At 42.5% G+C, this 16,492-nt stretch overlaps 1 protein-coding gene across 3 annotated transcripts in view; it reads left to right on the top strand.

The window, feature by feature from the left end:
- elf1 (E74-like ETS transcription factor 1) overlaps positions 1-16,492 on the top strand; it is a 35,593-nt gene that overhangs the window by 1,563 nt on the left and 17,538 nt on the right. The window contains exon 1 of one of the 3 annotated variants that reach the window (XM_062393767.1): positions 8,482-8,826. The exons of 1 other annotated variant lie outside the window; for it this stretch is intronic. The gene's annotated coding sequence lies outside the window, so the exon portion shown is untranslated. Of the gene's footprint in view, positions 1-8,481; positions 8,827-16,492 lie in introns of those variants that run through there. One more of the 3 variants, XM_062393769.1, reaches the window with a different exon arrangement.

Raw genomic sequence — 16,492 nt, 5'->3', positions numbered from 1 at the left:
TGTGTGGCACCTCTTTACATCCTGACATATTTGTATTAATTTTTTCAATTTCGCCCGCATGTTATAGAAACGCCCACTCTCTTGAGTTGCCTGGACATTTTCCTGCTGTCTCTCACATCATGGGATTTTACTCAGAGAAAAGTTGTGCAGAGCAACTGATGCAGCTCCTGAAAAATATTAGGAAAAAGTCTGGACCTTAGAACGTGTCTGAAAGCATCTTAGTTTACAACCAGAGAAATAGAAACCGGCCTATTTTGTATCTCAGGATATGAAATACTACAGCAACCATAGGTTATCTGACTACAGTGTGTTCACTGCTCCAATGACAGAACCTCAGACTGAAAATATTCACTAAAAGGAAGAAGAGCTGTGGTGAGAGGGAGTCTCAAATCCTCACTGGGATGCTTCAGAGGACAAATATGAATGAATGTTTACTGCCTCTACAAATATGTCTGTAATGCTTGACAGAGTGTTTTCTTTTAAGTTGTTTATCAACCCCGTTTTGTGGCTGAGTCTAAATGTTTCCCAGATGTTTACATTTCTGGCCTAAGATTCGTGTGTCATGGGACAGATGGACACAATCTCATTGGAGGAGCATAGTTGCTCCCCCCCAGAGGAGGCGGCCGTGACGCAGAGGGAAGAGGAACGGGCTCAAAGCCTGTCAGGGCCACTGGAGACAAGACCAGCTGGACCCACCAACCCTTCACCCAGCCTCTCTGCCCTCCCCTCCAGTCTTCCCATTGTGGGAACACTGTCCAAAGCTCGTGGATAATTGGAAAACTTCAGTCCAACTGAAAGCAATTATCCAGAATAAGACTTTCCAAACATATTCCACTGCCGAGTCGTCTTGTTTGCTTCGAGCATGTGTCGTTGTTTTAGAGACGTCCTGCCATGCTCCCGCCCACACATCCAGCCTCTCCTCTGCCCTCTTACTGCTTTGATAGCTTTAATGCTGCACAGTCTTCGAGTGATTATGTCCAATTGTGTGTGTGTTTGTGTGTGTGCACTGCTGACAGTGTGGTTGTGGCTAATGCAGTTCTCAGTAGCCTTCTTATCCTGTGACAGTGACGTCTCCATCAGTGGTCTGAGCCACGACGGAGCGTGATGATGACCAGGGACAACAACGGAGAGCTGCTCTGTGCGGCTCTGATCTCTTTAGTGACTCCTCAGACATCAGTCTCTTCTTCTCCTTGTCCAAGATGTACCCGGCTGCCATAATGGGCCTCTGGATATTGATTTGGCAACACAAAAAGAAGAACGGAGCTTTTATCTTATTTAGAAAGGCAGCGCTCCAGTTTCACAAAAGCTTTCAGAGTGGTCTAGCAAGAGACAGGGAAATCCATTGGTTCACATTCCTGTTCAGAGATATTTGAGTCTCCGGGAGCTAATGTGAGATTGTTTTACCCAGAGCTTTAATGTGTGTGGCCCACGCATGCACCTTCAAAAAGAATTAGCTGCTTAAAAGCTTAAAAACAGAGTGATGACCATAAAGCCTCAATCTTTATGACAAAAACTCCTATCTAGGTATGAATTAGTGTATTGGTGCCATAGAAATAACCACAAGATGGCAATGTTCATATGCTCTGACTAAACAAACAATCACATGACATGGCTGCAACCTGAAATGACTTGCACAAATGCAGGAACCAAGTGAAAAGAGAAATAAAACTGTTCCTGTTTTTTTTGTACACGTGTCGGTCAGTTTTCTGTTGAGGGCTCGCAGGGGAACTGCTGTTTGCAAAGTTCCTTAATTCTACACTCCTGGTTTAACCCCTACTGGCCTGTGACACCCGACTATCACTTTGTAAAACAGGCTGGATTGTTAGGCAGCAGCAGCAGCAGCAGGAGCAGGGAGGGCAGTGAACTGGAAATGACGTCAGGGGGAAACGGGATACCAGGGAAATTCCACCTGTAACCTCATTCCTCGCTGCCTGGCTCACAAGCATGTGACTGGAACGAGTCATTATGCCTCAGTTTCTCCATGAATCTCTGCATTGTCATGATGCAATCCAGTGTTACAGGCAAAACTATTTTTAGCACGTAAAAGAGGACACCTCAGGTATGTTTAGTCTAACAAGAAACTGTGACGTGAGCTCTGCAAACAATAGAAATCTCTATTCTGAGGCATCATTGTAATGCTGTCATCAGTGATATCATAAAAAAACTAAACCTGGGGTTATAAAATGATTAACTGAGGCTATAACAGTATTTGTATTTTTATTCAAATAATAGCATCACAGATTAACTCAAAGGAATAGCTTGACCTTTTTCCCAAACATTTTTCTAGACACCACACAAGTTAATATACAGCCAAAAAAGATTAAAACCCTCAGATGATACTTTCTCATGATGTAATATTTGGCCTCCATAACATAATCTCAGTATCAGTGTATCACTTTATCTGCAGGAGCGAGTACTCTGGGATGAATCAGAGTATTTAGTGTTCACTCTGGCAGCGTGTTGACATCATGAGATTACTTAACCACATTACTTAGATATTTTATGGTGCCTGCTGAGGTCCGTGTGTAGGCACACAGTGTAGTAAGCTGCAGTAAGCACTGATGTATGTGTAATTACATTTAAGAAGGGCTTGGTCAGTAATGTTCCCCTTACTGTAGTTTCTCTACACAGAGAAGTTCCTCCCAAAAATAGAAACTGGCTCTGTCTGCAACTTTGCCTCATAACGACATTACACCCTGTCATTTTTTATTTTTTTTTATGTCTGTTGGAGCTAATGAGGTAGTAGTGAGTGGCTCGCGGAGACCTGAGTCAGCTCAGTGTTACAGTGAGCTCTGCCCCCCAAAAAGCCCAGTGATCATTTTACTTTAAGCAAATGAATGTGACTGATACGAGCACAGACACAGTTAACTGAATTTTCGGGGAGCTCTGGCCGCTCATCGCGTCAGCTGACAGGCCGCTGTCTGTTTTTACCATAAGTACATTTTGTCATTTTTCTCCTCTGGGTTAATTTCAACGTGACAGGTAGCTTCGAGGCTTGTTGAATTATTTAACCGCATGGAGCCAATGGGTATTATAATCCAGGCCCTGAGTGACAGAGCGATATACTCCTAGGGCCTCATTTTATTAGTAATGAGCTTCCAATAAACAGGGACTCTCGGGTTTAAAGCTCATAGTTGTTGTTGCCCCAGTGGTTGTGGATGATGTTTGTATGAGGAACACGCAACCTTTTCTGCTGGTATCTGAAGGCAGATAGCTGGAATAGCTGACAGAGGTGTGAACGATCAGGATGGTTGGCCTGCTCTAGTGTGGGTTTAATATTTGATGAGGTGCAGTCTGTGTGGAGCTCGGGCAGCATTAGACCTATTGATACTACACCAGCTAGTCCCTGTTGATGCAAAGGATTTTGCATTCAAAAAATATTTTTGTTTATGCTCCATATTTATTTATTTTTTGTCCAACCCACCAGAGGGATATATGCTGATTCCACATTATGTGCAGCAGGTCTTTGTTTATTCAGGGACCCAATAAGGTAAAGCTAATTGTTTCCCCTGTTTCCAGGCTTATTGCTAGGCTAAGTTAATAAGCTGCCGCCTGTAGCTTCATATTTAATAAACAGATACTAATAGAAGATCAAGCTGAGTGTGCAGATCTCTACCACGGCTAAAGCCACATCGCGCCATGTATCTGCACCTTTATCCAGATCCACTCCAAAATGTAATGGGTTTTTCCTTGGGTTGTGGCCCATTCATATACAGAGTTTAATGGAAGTCAGTTCAGTAGCTTTTGCACAAACATGAAGATGAGAACATGACTTCTTAAAATGATAAAATCGTCTCAACAAGAAAGCAAATAATGGGATTTCTTGGTAATTTAATTAGTAAGCTGGGAACAATTTGACAATCACCATTGTGATCACATGTGAGCACCTGACACTGAAATGAGGAAAACTCACCTGGAGTTTTTGTCTGGGGTTTACTTCGCCTCCTGACTCCTCTACAAACAGGAAGCTGGTTTTCTAAATCTCACTGGCAGTAGACACTGCTCTGCTCTGGAGTGTATGCAGTTCAAAATGTTGTTGCAGAGTTTTTTTTCTCTTGAGTTCTGTAGCAGCCCCATGGAAGGAAGATGTAGGAGTGTTTGAGACCTCTTGTTTACAGTATCTCTCCAAGGACCCATTTGCTTGTGTGCACATGTTACAAGTCACATATTAGTCCCTTGTAAACTCATGTAAACCGAACACGTGAGCTCCTCAGGCCTGCGGTCTGTGCCTCTTTCTCTGCTCACAGGTGCCGAGCTGTTTCAGATCCCTGAGAGCATCGTCTGTGTAGCTGTGCACCTCCACAGCTCATTGTGGTGTTGTTGTATCTGTACTCATACCTGGTCAGCAGAGTGAATCATGTCCTGGCTCAGGACAGTCACCATCAAAAAATGCGCATGTTTTCATAGAGCTATGAGCTGTACATTTATTGAGCAAACTCCAACAGAACGTCAGATCTCAGCCAGCCGGCCCAAATAACTGTAATATCTGCATATCACCTCTGTGGTCTCCAACCGTTCATAACCAGTCCACACCTGACAGATGTTATAATTCATTGTCTCTCTCAATGGGGTTAATTAAAATGCCTTTCTGCCGTCTTGTTGACCTCATTCGGTTTCCCCACTGGCCTTTACTTCGGTCCTGTTAACTAGCGTCTGACAGCCTCGGCAGAAAGCCTCCCCTGCTCTGTACTAGAGCGGCTGGAGCAGCCACCAGATGACCTCCAAATAATTCTGTATGTCATCCAAAGGCTCCCATATCTCACGCTGTCAAGGATTGTTTCTAAATGTTTGTCTGGCTTAATGAGTCTGAAGTCCTACAGCATAATTCTTTACAGAGCGACCTGCATGCTTGCCTCAATGTTTAAAGTTGTGAGTGCTAGTCGTACTTCATGGCCGCATTACACTGAAATACTCCTAATAAAATGCGGCTCAGATAACATTTGGGTTTAGATTTTTGGCTTTAATGTTTAATGTCAGATGTTTATTGCATATATTGGTTTCTAACTGTGTTAATATGTGAATCAAGCAGCTCAGAATGACACAGACTTTTTAAATTAAGAATATTAACATCCTGCAAGAGTACACCCTGTCGTTTTATTACCCTGTGAGTGATCTAGTGTCCTTCCTTTGAGTTGAAGCAAATTCAGTGACACAGGCCGTAACCACAGCAGCTTAATGGGGACATGCCACAGAAAATGGGGGCTTTGAGGTCTGCAAGTTGTTGTTGTTGGCTTCTGTTATGCAGAACTAGCTTTGAAACTAACCAGTGTCCCTGTTCTTTTGAAGAATCTTGTCTGCAGGGTCACATGGCTCCCCACTGATCACACACCAAGGCTTTTTTTTGTTGCTTTAGTTAACACTACCAGTGTGGCATTAAAGATAGAACATGGTGCACTGTGGGTGAGACTTTATCTGAATTTGAGTTGCTCCACTGTCACGTTCTAAAGCAACAACAACTTCAACATCTTCACTTTAATTGGTGTTTCCCCAGAGTGTGCTAATCTGGGCGGGTTTGAGTTCAGCATTACGAAAGATCATTTGAGGGATTGTAAAATCCAAGAGAGAAGAAGTGCAAACACAATTTATTTTGCTATGTTGAGGTGAAAATACATAATGACACATTATCGACATAATTTAAACAGTTTAGTCTTGATGGGCATGAATTTGCCGCATCAGAAACAGATACTATTATCAAAATTTGTATCTTCTATCACTTTAAATGAAAAGCTTCTTTTCAGTTTAGTTCAAACCCTTGAACAGTGATTTTCTAACAATCACATCTTTTGTTTTTACATTTCTACGTGAATGTTTATATTCAGCAGGCACTTCAAATTAGATTTAGAATAAGAATTACTCCGGTATACGTAAATTTTCTCCACTTTCTAATTTGATCTGATGAAAGCCCTGGGACCAGTTCGTCAAAGTAAAAAATTAGAAAAATGGCCACTAAATGCAATATGGCGGGCTTTCTGTTGCGTTTTTCAAGATGCTCCTTGGGACTTTTTTGTTTGTCTGGTCATAATACACCTGTGTACCGATTTTTGTGACGATCGGTCAATGTGAACTCATGGGCTCATTCCAGGGGATGTTGAGCCATTTCGCCATGCCCATTTAGAATTACTCCAGAATACGTACATTTTCACCACTTTCTCATTTTGAGCAAAGGTTGGTAACGATTCGAGCATGAAAAAAACTGGTCAGGTAGAGATTCTGTTAGTGAGAAGATGACAGGACATTTAGTTCATACATGTAGTTCCTCTAGCTCCGATCTTGTTCCTCTCAATAAAAACTGACCACGCTCTGTCTCACTCCAAAGATACTGGCTGCCCAGCGTTTATTATTTTATTACCGATATTAATTAACGTATTAATTTATCCATTTATTTACTTTAAAGATATGTTGGTGAAGAGGTGTTTGGGCTCAGCTGCTTACCCACAATATGCTGAATATGTGCTTGAGTCAGAGCGTCTCATTTGTTGTTATGCTTTTTTCTTTGAGATTAGCTAACCTGTCTGAATATATGAATCAAATTTCAATTTCATGATTTATAAGATTTGTAATAAGGGTGAACCAAAGATGAAAAACTACCCTGATGAAGTGGCAACAACACAAGCCTGTTGCATTCACTCTATGAAATCAAATCAATTCAACACATCATTAACATTGATGGCAAAGTTAAAAAATGTTTGCAGCTGTCATTCAGGCTTCAGATACTTTTCTAAAAACTCTCTGGTACTTGAACAGAGATTTAAATAATCTGCAAAGCCCCTTTCCCAGTGGTCACAAAACCCACGACACCTGGCTTTTGTCTGTAGTGCGAAAGGATACAGTCTGGATTCACTCCCAGGTCCAATGACTTAGCAGGGATGGAAACACAATACCCGGATCAAGGTGCTAATTTCTTCTTATTTATTTTGGACATTCAGACGCGGACGCCGCACCTCTTCCAGTGCAAAGTTATGACGTGCATTGAACTTCGTGTCAGTGGCGCGTAAATAGGCCCAATGCTGACAGGATTGCAAGGTTTCCGTCGCTTGAATGGTGTCAGTCGCCTTTTTAAAAATGCCTAACTTACCCGCTGATTCTGGTGTAAAAGAGACACAGTGACATATAGGAACTAAACTGGCTCTTGTTTTTGTGTGTTTACATAGTTGTGCTGGATTTCAGCAGCTCTGCAGTGCATTACTCTGAAGAGTTTATATCTCAAGAACAGTTTCCACAAAGGTTTTTTTGGGGCTGTGGACGATATTCCACAGGCAGTGATAAATGGAGCTTGTTTGGTGTACCTCTCCCTCACAGCAAGGCTATCAATTTGCTCTGAAGCAAACAGCTGCTTTCAACTGAGCTGAACTGTACTGAGACAAGGCCGGGAAGAATTAATGTGATGATGAGAGCGCTCAGTGGAGATTGAGAGGGTGATTTCGGGGGTTTGAGACAAACAGGGCCAGCTACAGTCGCAGCTGAGGTTTATTGCTTCATTTTTACAGAAACATCTTCAGAAGACATGTAGTGGTTTATCTTCATGTTCTTCTTCAACATTCCTTCTCTTATTTAAACATTTGACCTCTGTTGAATATACTACACGGGGCTATTCAGTGGAACTCGTGTATACATTGCTGCACAGACAAGTGTGAAGACACAGCCTGTTCCACCCAAACCACAGACCACCACTTCCTGTTTGTTTGATTTTCATTTCTGATAGTCTTATCAGGTCTCAGCTTAACCCTAACTACATACATGTCAGTAGAAATGATGTGCGTCACCTTCCTCAGCTGACACTTTCTGCACATTGTAAAAACACCTGCATGTAAAATCAGACACATGAATACTCAGTTGTTTGACTTAAACCCCGGCTTGTGATGGTCGTTATAAACAGGAGCTTTCCCGTCCCCAGAATGAGCACTGACTCTCAAAGAGGAGGAGACGGAGGAGGAGAAGGAGGAGGGGTAGAAAGATTGTGTTTCTGTTTTTGTCTACCTGCGTTGAAGCACTTGCTCCCGCCTCAACTCATTTGACTTCATTGTTTCCTTCCCTTTCCAACTCACACTGGTAGAATTTGTTTTATGGGGCTTTCTCACTCGGGCAGAACAGCTCCCCCACAAGTCAGCAGCCTATCTGGCTCCACGACACGGCCGATAGACCCACAGTTCATTGTAAGTGTTGTAATGGGACAAGGAGATGGGAGCTTTACGTCTGAGCTGCCACACAGATTTAATGCCGGGGCCCATATTGTACGGTCAAAGTCTAAACGTAAGTGCATACCTGTCCAACTGTTTACTTACACCTCCAGCACTCCTCCGCCCCTGCAGGAGAAACCTGTCTGTCGTCTTTCGTGTTGTTTAAGGTGTGGCCCCCTGGTTGGACCTCTCTGCTCTCCCCTCCCCCGCCAGAGTCCCGACCAATCGCCGCCACCGAAGAGCTCACCTGAAAGGATTTGCATTCAGGTCCCATACTCGATGCTGATTGGCCAGGTGAAAGCACTCTGCCCCAGGGCTCTCTTACCAATGGCGACAGTGCTGGGTGACTCATAGGGAGAGGACAAGTTTCTTCACTACACTTCTCCTTTTTCTGTTTCAAACAGCAGCCATTGCATTGTCTTTTTCCCCCCCTGCATCTCCAGTTTTGTTTTGCCGCTGTGAGAAAGACGTGTGCCGCCGAGCAGCGGTCCACACCTTGAGAAACACTTTCCCGTTGGAAAGCACCTTGGATTATTCCCTGCTTTGCCTTTTGTTGTCCATTTTTCTTCTTGATTTTCATTGGTTACTAAGAACGAGACCTGTTCGGTTGCTATTATGGACAGTGTCACCCGAATCCTGTGTCTTTGAGGTTAGTGATGAATACTTCTTCTCCTCTTCACACTTTTCTCTATCTAGATGGTTATTTAGCGAGAACAAATGAAATGTTTAAATCAATATTATTACATTAAAGGGTTAACGTACATGTTTTCTGATGTGGTGTTTGTAAGTGAACAGGTAGCTGGGTAGATAGATTGCCATAAGGTTCACCTTTGCTTTAGTTATAGCATTTTCATGAACACATTAAAATTCTCGCAATGGAGCTGTAACCTGTCATCCAGGTTCAGTGGAGATACCTGCTCCCCCCCCCCCCCATATCTAGCTTTTTCAAAACCTACTTGTATCAAATGTAGCTCAACCAAACAGCAGCCAAGTTCATAAAACATATGAATATGGTAGTTTGTAAAGCTTGTAAGCCGTTGCACGTATCAAACAATTCCCCTCAAACTCCACTGACACTTCATGGCTTGACACGGTGTGAGATCACGTAATAGCTTTGTGGGTTTCATGTTTCTCCTTTTAAAAAAACTAATCACAATGTTCTTATTTTTGCTGATATGTCTGTTGCTTTCTATTATAAATTGTTGCCTTACATGGCGTGCTGAAGCAAGGGCGGGAACAGTATTCTGCAAGCCCCCTTGACCAAGCCCACATGTATTTTTGTTGGTGTGGTAATCAGTAGTTAGACATCATGTCAGTTCTGATCCCTGATTGCTTTTCAGACTTGATCAAGTTATTTAAATTGTTAAATGCTGCATTAGTTGAGTATGAATCACACTAGTTAAGCTGTTGTTGCTCTTCACTGTCTTGTACATGAAGTCAGTTGTGCAGCGCTTCACGCATCAAAATCGTATGTTCATCAGAACAGAATGTTGCTCATCTTGTAATGTGGGGGATCAGAGTGGCCTCATTTCAGCTCAAAGGGAAGTTTGAACACAGAACTCTGCTTCCTCTTTTTTTTGGCCATTATTCTTAGCTGCCGTTCCCTAACGTCAGTTTTCTCCCCATCTACCTGTTTAATGATTCTGTCTAGTGTTGTCGAGTATCTGTTTCTAAAAGTTGCTCAGTGCAGCAGAGATAAAAAAAAAACTAAAAAACACACTTCCTGTTTCATCAGAAACCGACTCTGCACCATGTGAACCACAGGAGTCATGTGCACGTACATTTTCACAGAATAAACAGTTGGTTAAAGCAACATTTGGATTCCGCTCCCGCTTGCTGAACCTGTCTTTAAATGTTGCAGCAGGTCTAACATTTCCCTCCAAGTTTGGTCAGAGTTTTTTTTTGTTGTAGTTATTTGCAAAATACCTAAGCTTGTGATTGTTTCATGTGTTTGGCATTCAGAATTGATTTTTGTTGATGTAATGTCTAAACCTAACTTTCAGTTGGGGCCTCAGACAGGAGACCGGGAAGAGATTGCTCCAGAAATACAAGAAGAATTTCTCTACTGGATCATTAACTGAACAATGACTGGGTGTGGATCAGTTTGCTGTGCACTGGGAAAGCACACAAGTTGTTTTTCTCTATCAGTATTTGACACGTGACTCCGTGAGTCAATGGCTCCGTTGTGTGGAGTTGGGATGAGTTTGCATTTGACCTACATTTGTCATTAAACTCGATGCCCACCTCCATTTGGATTGTAAATTAGGCTCTCGTGTCTCAGAGGTGGAACTCACATTGAAGCTGCTGTTTAGTGAAGCTTTGTTTGTCATGAAGCGAGGGGGGGGGGGGGGGGCTTGACAGTAGTGTCAGGTTGGCTCTTCTCTCAATACAAAGTCAACAAGTCCTAGACTGTAATTAGATCATTAGTCTTAGGCAAGATGACAGAGGTGTTGGAAAGGAGCGGTATGGCGAGGTGGCGTTTATTACTCGCAGCCCCAGCATGCTGAGATATGTAAAAATGTAAGAGTCGTGTTTCAGGAACATGCATTGGAAGTAATAACTACTCAGACAACCGGGATGGTTCAGGTACAATCTGTTTTCTTCTGCTTTGAATGGATCAAGAGCAGTTTCCTGTCGTTGGGTACAAACTGTTCTTTATCACAAAAAGGATCAACAGTATTTCACTGCACTTTATATATCATATCTGTTGGCAGCAGTAATGCAAATATGATGCATTTGTACAGACTTAGTATTGGACTGATTGGAAGTCAAAAAGCTTTAACTCAAATGTTTGGACTTAAGCTGCAACGTAGAGAAATAGTTGTATTTTATATTTTAAATCATGTTCTAAACCAAAAAGAGGCATAATTACATCTTTAGTCAAATATTTTTCACATTAATGGATATGGGACAAGTTATTACCCTTTTGTAAGTAAATTCATGTTTACTAGATTACTTGAAATATCACCTTCTTTTTTTACAAGTCTCCTCCCTCTGAATAATTGTCCCATTTATTAAAGTGGATGCAGAGAACCAGGTGACTCATAGTGAAACTACTAGACACCCGTCTTGTTTATCCGCAGGTCGTTATCTTTTCATAAACCCCCGCTGCAAAGTGAGAAAGCAGAGTCAGGGCTCCTGTTCCCTTCTGATGGTTTGGTTTAATATTAAATCAAGATTAGATTGGCATCATGTTTCCACGTCAATTTCTTTATTTGGAGGATGGATGGAGACCTAATGGTTAGAGAAGTAGGTTTGTGACGGGAAGTTCGAGCCCCATGTGACAGTGCTGGGAAAATCTGGGCGGGGAAAGTTAATGTGTAACCCTCTCCTCTGTCCCAACCGCTACCAGCATGGTGCCGCTGAGCAAGGCACATAGCATATTTCCAAGTGCTTTAAACTTAACCACGCCAACTAATGCACTGCTGCAACACTCCCTTGGTAAATAAAGTCAAATAGATTAAGCAATTGTCTGCAAATGTTGCAACTGTCTCATATTTGGAGCGTGCTGGGACTGGCAGCCGGGTCGTTCTGGAGTACGTGTGTCGAACCAAAACTGTGATCATCATATCTGAGCACTTTCCAAAAAAGTCCACCCCCCCCTCCCCCCCAAAAAACAGTGATGTATTTTTCTTCTTTTTCTTCAGAGCTGCTTCCTGATAACTGGTGGGAAGGATGTGATGTAATACTGGACTTTTCAGTGATTGTAAAACTCCTCCTTGTACTAACTGAGGGTGGCTCAATCATTTTTTTGATTCTTTACTTTTTCCTTTGTGGAGGATGAGTTATAAAGACTTTGAATGGATTTTAAACCATATAAATACATGTTTTGACTAACACCTATTATGATAAAAACTTATCCACAAATGTTTTACTCTAACATTCAAACTGTAAAAGACACAAACTCCCAGCCCAAAGTTGTTACCCTATTTTATTTGTGCAAAGACGAAATCCACAAGTTTGCAGATCAGAGACTCCCATGAGTCTGAAATGGGTCAAAGCCTAGAGCGGATCATTTATGATGCAGAGAGAGAAAGAGAGTGTGTGTGTGTGTGTTTGTGAGAGAGAGAGAGAGATGATATGTGAAATATCAGGTCACACCTTTTGATAACACTCCTGGTTATGCAACGCACAGAGCCGGTCAGGGTGCAGGTTCTGTCTGCTGTTAATATGGCTGCAAATAGGTTCACTTATCGCAGGTTCAACACAGTCATACTCTGTGGTGAAAAGCTGAGCTCATTAACTCAACGTTTGAACTGAATTAAACCACTTTTAAAAAAGGTTTAATTCCACTAAGTGAGATCTATCTGACATCTGTGCAGTTATTCCAGTTCTGATTAGATGTTTGAATACGAAACCATGAAATCGATGTTGACCAGCTTCAGAGTAAAATGCTACTTTCATAGCACTTGCTTTTATAGAAGGTATCAACTATAAGTTGAACAAGCTGAAAGCTATTTTAAAGTTATTTTTCAGTGTATACCAACAGGAAGAAAGTAGTGCAATTGTTACACAATCACTACCTATATTGTTGAAATCCTAATTGCAGTTCATGTAACTAAATTTAAACTTTATTAATAGACAGAAGTGAATTACTTTTTGATGGAAATGTTGATCATTCAGCCGGTATCATGATAAACGTCTATCTGTCATAGTCCTAGTTACTCACTGAACTTGTGTGGGTGGAGGCAGTTTGAGGTGCAGCATTATTTTGTTCCAGATAAAAACTCTGTGCAGAGGCTCATAAACATTTCCATGAGCTCGGCCTATGTTTGAAGCCTTGTCATCTGTGACCGTATCATTTGTAAATACAGGAATATGATACACATATGACTTTCCTACCAGCCACCTGACTGCTGTAAACTGTGAGCACCGTACACTGCAGCGGCCTGAGCTGTGTTTTTCTTTCCAATTATATGGGTTCCACCCTGCATGAGGTGACATCATGCACAAAATAGGCTCCCAACTGTGAGATGGTTTTGCAAACGTAAAACCAACTTGCTCTGTGAAGTAAGTTTGAGCTGGTGTCTCATGCCAACTCCCTCACACTCCCCCTGGCTAATTTAAACATTGTGCTGGTTTAAACGCTGTATCACTTTTAACAGAGAGGCATTCTGACCCAGGCACAGAGGGAAATTGATTTCCCACATGGTTTTTCAGAAGCTTTGGTCCCAGACACCCATCTGCAGTGGTGTCTGTGTCTGGAAGCTCCAGCAGCAGGCTGTCATTTTGAGAACTGGCCAATGCCCATAATGACTCCGGCATTCAAATAATCTGCCGAACTGCTGTCTGAGTGGAAAGGTCTTAGCTCTGGAGGCCGGGTTTATTTATATCGTGAATTATTAATTTCTCTCTGAAACCTTGCCTCCTTGACTTTTATGATTTGCTTTTATATTATACATGATGGTGGCGTTGTTTTTTCTGTGTGTGTGAGTGTCATGGGATGTGGCTGATGAGCTGACATACAAGGGCTGAACCACAGGTTTGAAAGGTGCACACAAACAGTCCTCTAAACTAATCTTCACCTCAAACAAATTTGTACCTCGTTCGACTACAGAAATGACTGAGTTCTGGGGGATGGTAACTCGACAGAGACATCTCATATATTCATAATTCATCCATTGAGCAAATCTCCATTATTGTAGCTATATATCGCAAATGCTAACATTTGAGCTTAATGTTTTTTGAGAATGCTGCTGCCCCGTTCACATCAAAACAAACAGTTGACCTTATTCTGGACTTGCAGGTGTTAACACTTGATGGTGGTCCTGTCTGACACAGTTGTCATAATGGCAGCAAACACAATATGGCTTTCAAGCTAACATCCCATGCTAGCTATCAACACTCCGCAGGATGCAGCCTGAGGACCAGGCCTACGCATCCGCTGTTTATCAGTGACAACGGGCTTGTAGCTACGACAATGCTGAACCATTCCCTGTTCAGTTCAGTTCTTTGATTCAGTCCAGTAACAGATGTTTACTACACAGCGTCGTCTGTTTATTCCTGTCGTCCTTTTGCCACAAGCACACCAGGCCTCTGCTGAGCTGCCTGAGGCCCAGCTGCTCTCTCTCTCTCTCTCTCTCTCTCTCTCTCTCTCTCTCTCTCTCTCTCTCTGTCTTCTACCACGGAGTCGACTTTACGAGCCCCGTCCCTCTGCTTGTTCCCAAGCAACAGCCACTCCTTGTTTACCTTTGCATTTTGCATTGTGATTTCCCGTCAGAACAACATAAAGCCAGCCGCCCGTGGGACAGATAGGAGGGCGCCTTTAGGCAAAGTCGTGTTAAAGCAATGGTGACCGTGTTGTTAAGGCCGCAGCTGGATGTGTGTATCTTCCTCAGGGAGAAATAGATTTAGATCCATCTGTAGTAAACTCACGAGCTTATCTTCTCCTACTTCCCTCGTATAATTAATACGAATCTCTAATATAGTTAAACAATAACACCATGCAAATATTTCTTTATATAACCCGAGTGAGCACATCTGTCTGTAACAAGGCACTTTATTGTCCTCATCTCCTGCAACCATGCTACACCTTCCCCTCGGCCCGACTGTCATAAATTAGTGTATTTCATAAAGCCTTCTCAAATATTGACCGAGCAGGACAGATTGTCCTTTTGCTTCCTGTGCTGAGCTCAACCATGGCTTCAGAAAAGTGCAATGAACATTTGATTGATGTTTGCAGCGGTTGGAATATATGGAGGATATTAAATAGGTTGGTATAAGTGCAGTCATCTTAATTTTTACATCCTTGATGCAGACACACAGTAGTTGGCAGCCAACGATGACGAGATCTATAGTGACAAGAGACAAGTGATGTTGTAATACCCAAAGTATGCAATGACTTCATGGGAGTGTCAGTTTAGTCACGAAGCTTAACAGTTTTTTCCTCTGACCCTACTTGAAGTATGCATAGTAAAAAGTAACGACCCGGCACTTCTGTCCTGAGATCAAGGAATGAGCACACGTTTGCCGGCTTTGAGATTAGATATAAAAACACTGGCCAGTGATACCAAATACCACACTGACCCAGGATCCAATTGTGTGAAATCAGATAAGCTGTCTTGAAGGGGCTAAGCTGTGAGTGGTCCTGTCTGTGAGGCTTTGCAGGGGATCAGATGAGAGGAGCTGATTTAGGCGCTATTAGCTGTTAAACCGAGCTTGATCTGTCAAAATCTTGAAAGCAGCTTTGCCAAAGCTGCAAATTAGCTTGTTTCACGGCGCTGTATCTTTTCCAACAGAGACAATGTCAGCATACACAATAGACACTGTATTGGTTTAGTCATTTGCATTTCTGTATGTCCTTCAGAAAATAATGTTTAGTAGTGGATTTGAACGAAGTAGTTTTGTGGGAAATAGGCTTATTTTCTTTCTTGTGATGAAAATTTAGATGAGAAAATGGAATACCACTCTTGGGTCTCTATGGTGAATATAAAGCCAGGAGAGAGTTAGCTTAGATCAGCATAAAGACTGGGAACGGGGGGGGGGGGGGGGGGGGGGGGAGACACCCTGACTCTGTCTGTGTCAGACAAAAAACTCACTGCTTTTACTTTTCTATCTAAAACTTAGTTAACAGCTGCTGGCACCAGCTGCATATATGTTAACAGTCGTGAGAGTGCTGTCAATGTCCTCATCTAACTGAGAAAACAATGGAACTATTCTTTAGACCGCCGCTTCATCCCAAATTTGAGTTGATTCCAGTTCTCTTTGATGCTCCTACCTCTCCAGGCATGTTGTCTCCTACATATTGCTGCATGCCTGACTATGGGTGGACACATCAGCCCTGCTTGTGTCCAGACCTGTTTGGTATGCAGCCTCCTTTGCAACAGCTGGGTCCCCTGTTCCCAGCCCAGACTCAGACTCGGAGCCCTGAGATTACCTAGTCGTTTGCTGCAATTCTGGCGTGGAAAGTATCTTGGCAAAGTTCACAAAAGTAGAAATGCAGCAAGTGGAATTTTTTCCCCCCTTTGAGAAAATTAGCTGTTGAGGGAAATTACATAATCAGGTGAATGCCATTAGCACAGACATTGGCACGCTGGTTTGTCCTTCACCTTGTTTTCAGTTCAGCGTGGGTATGCTGCTGGTATTTGGGAATGATGTCCTCTCTTGCTGCTGGCAGTATGTCTGTGCTGTGACATGTTAATATTGGTATGAAGGGAAACATATCAGAGATAGGTGTGTGAGTCAGCATGTTGGTATCCAGCACTGGTTCTTCACTGGTTCTTATGGAAACACACCAGGACTTGTTTTATCTTTTATTCTATAGACAGCCTCCTGTATATCTGATGCCTATAGGGGAGGCTTGGTTACTGTATAAA

Source organism: Platichthys flesus, chromosome 8, assembly GCF_949316205.1.
Source record: "Platichthys flesus chromosome 8, fPlaFle2.1, whole genome shotgun sequence".
Taxonomy (NCBI): domain Eukaryota; kingdom Metazoa; phylum Chordata; class Actinopteri; order Pleuronectiformes; family Pleuronectidae; genus Platichthys; species Platichthys flesus.
This window is presented reverse-complemented; position numbering and strand designations above follow the sequence as displayed.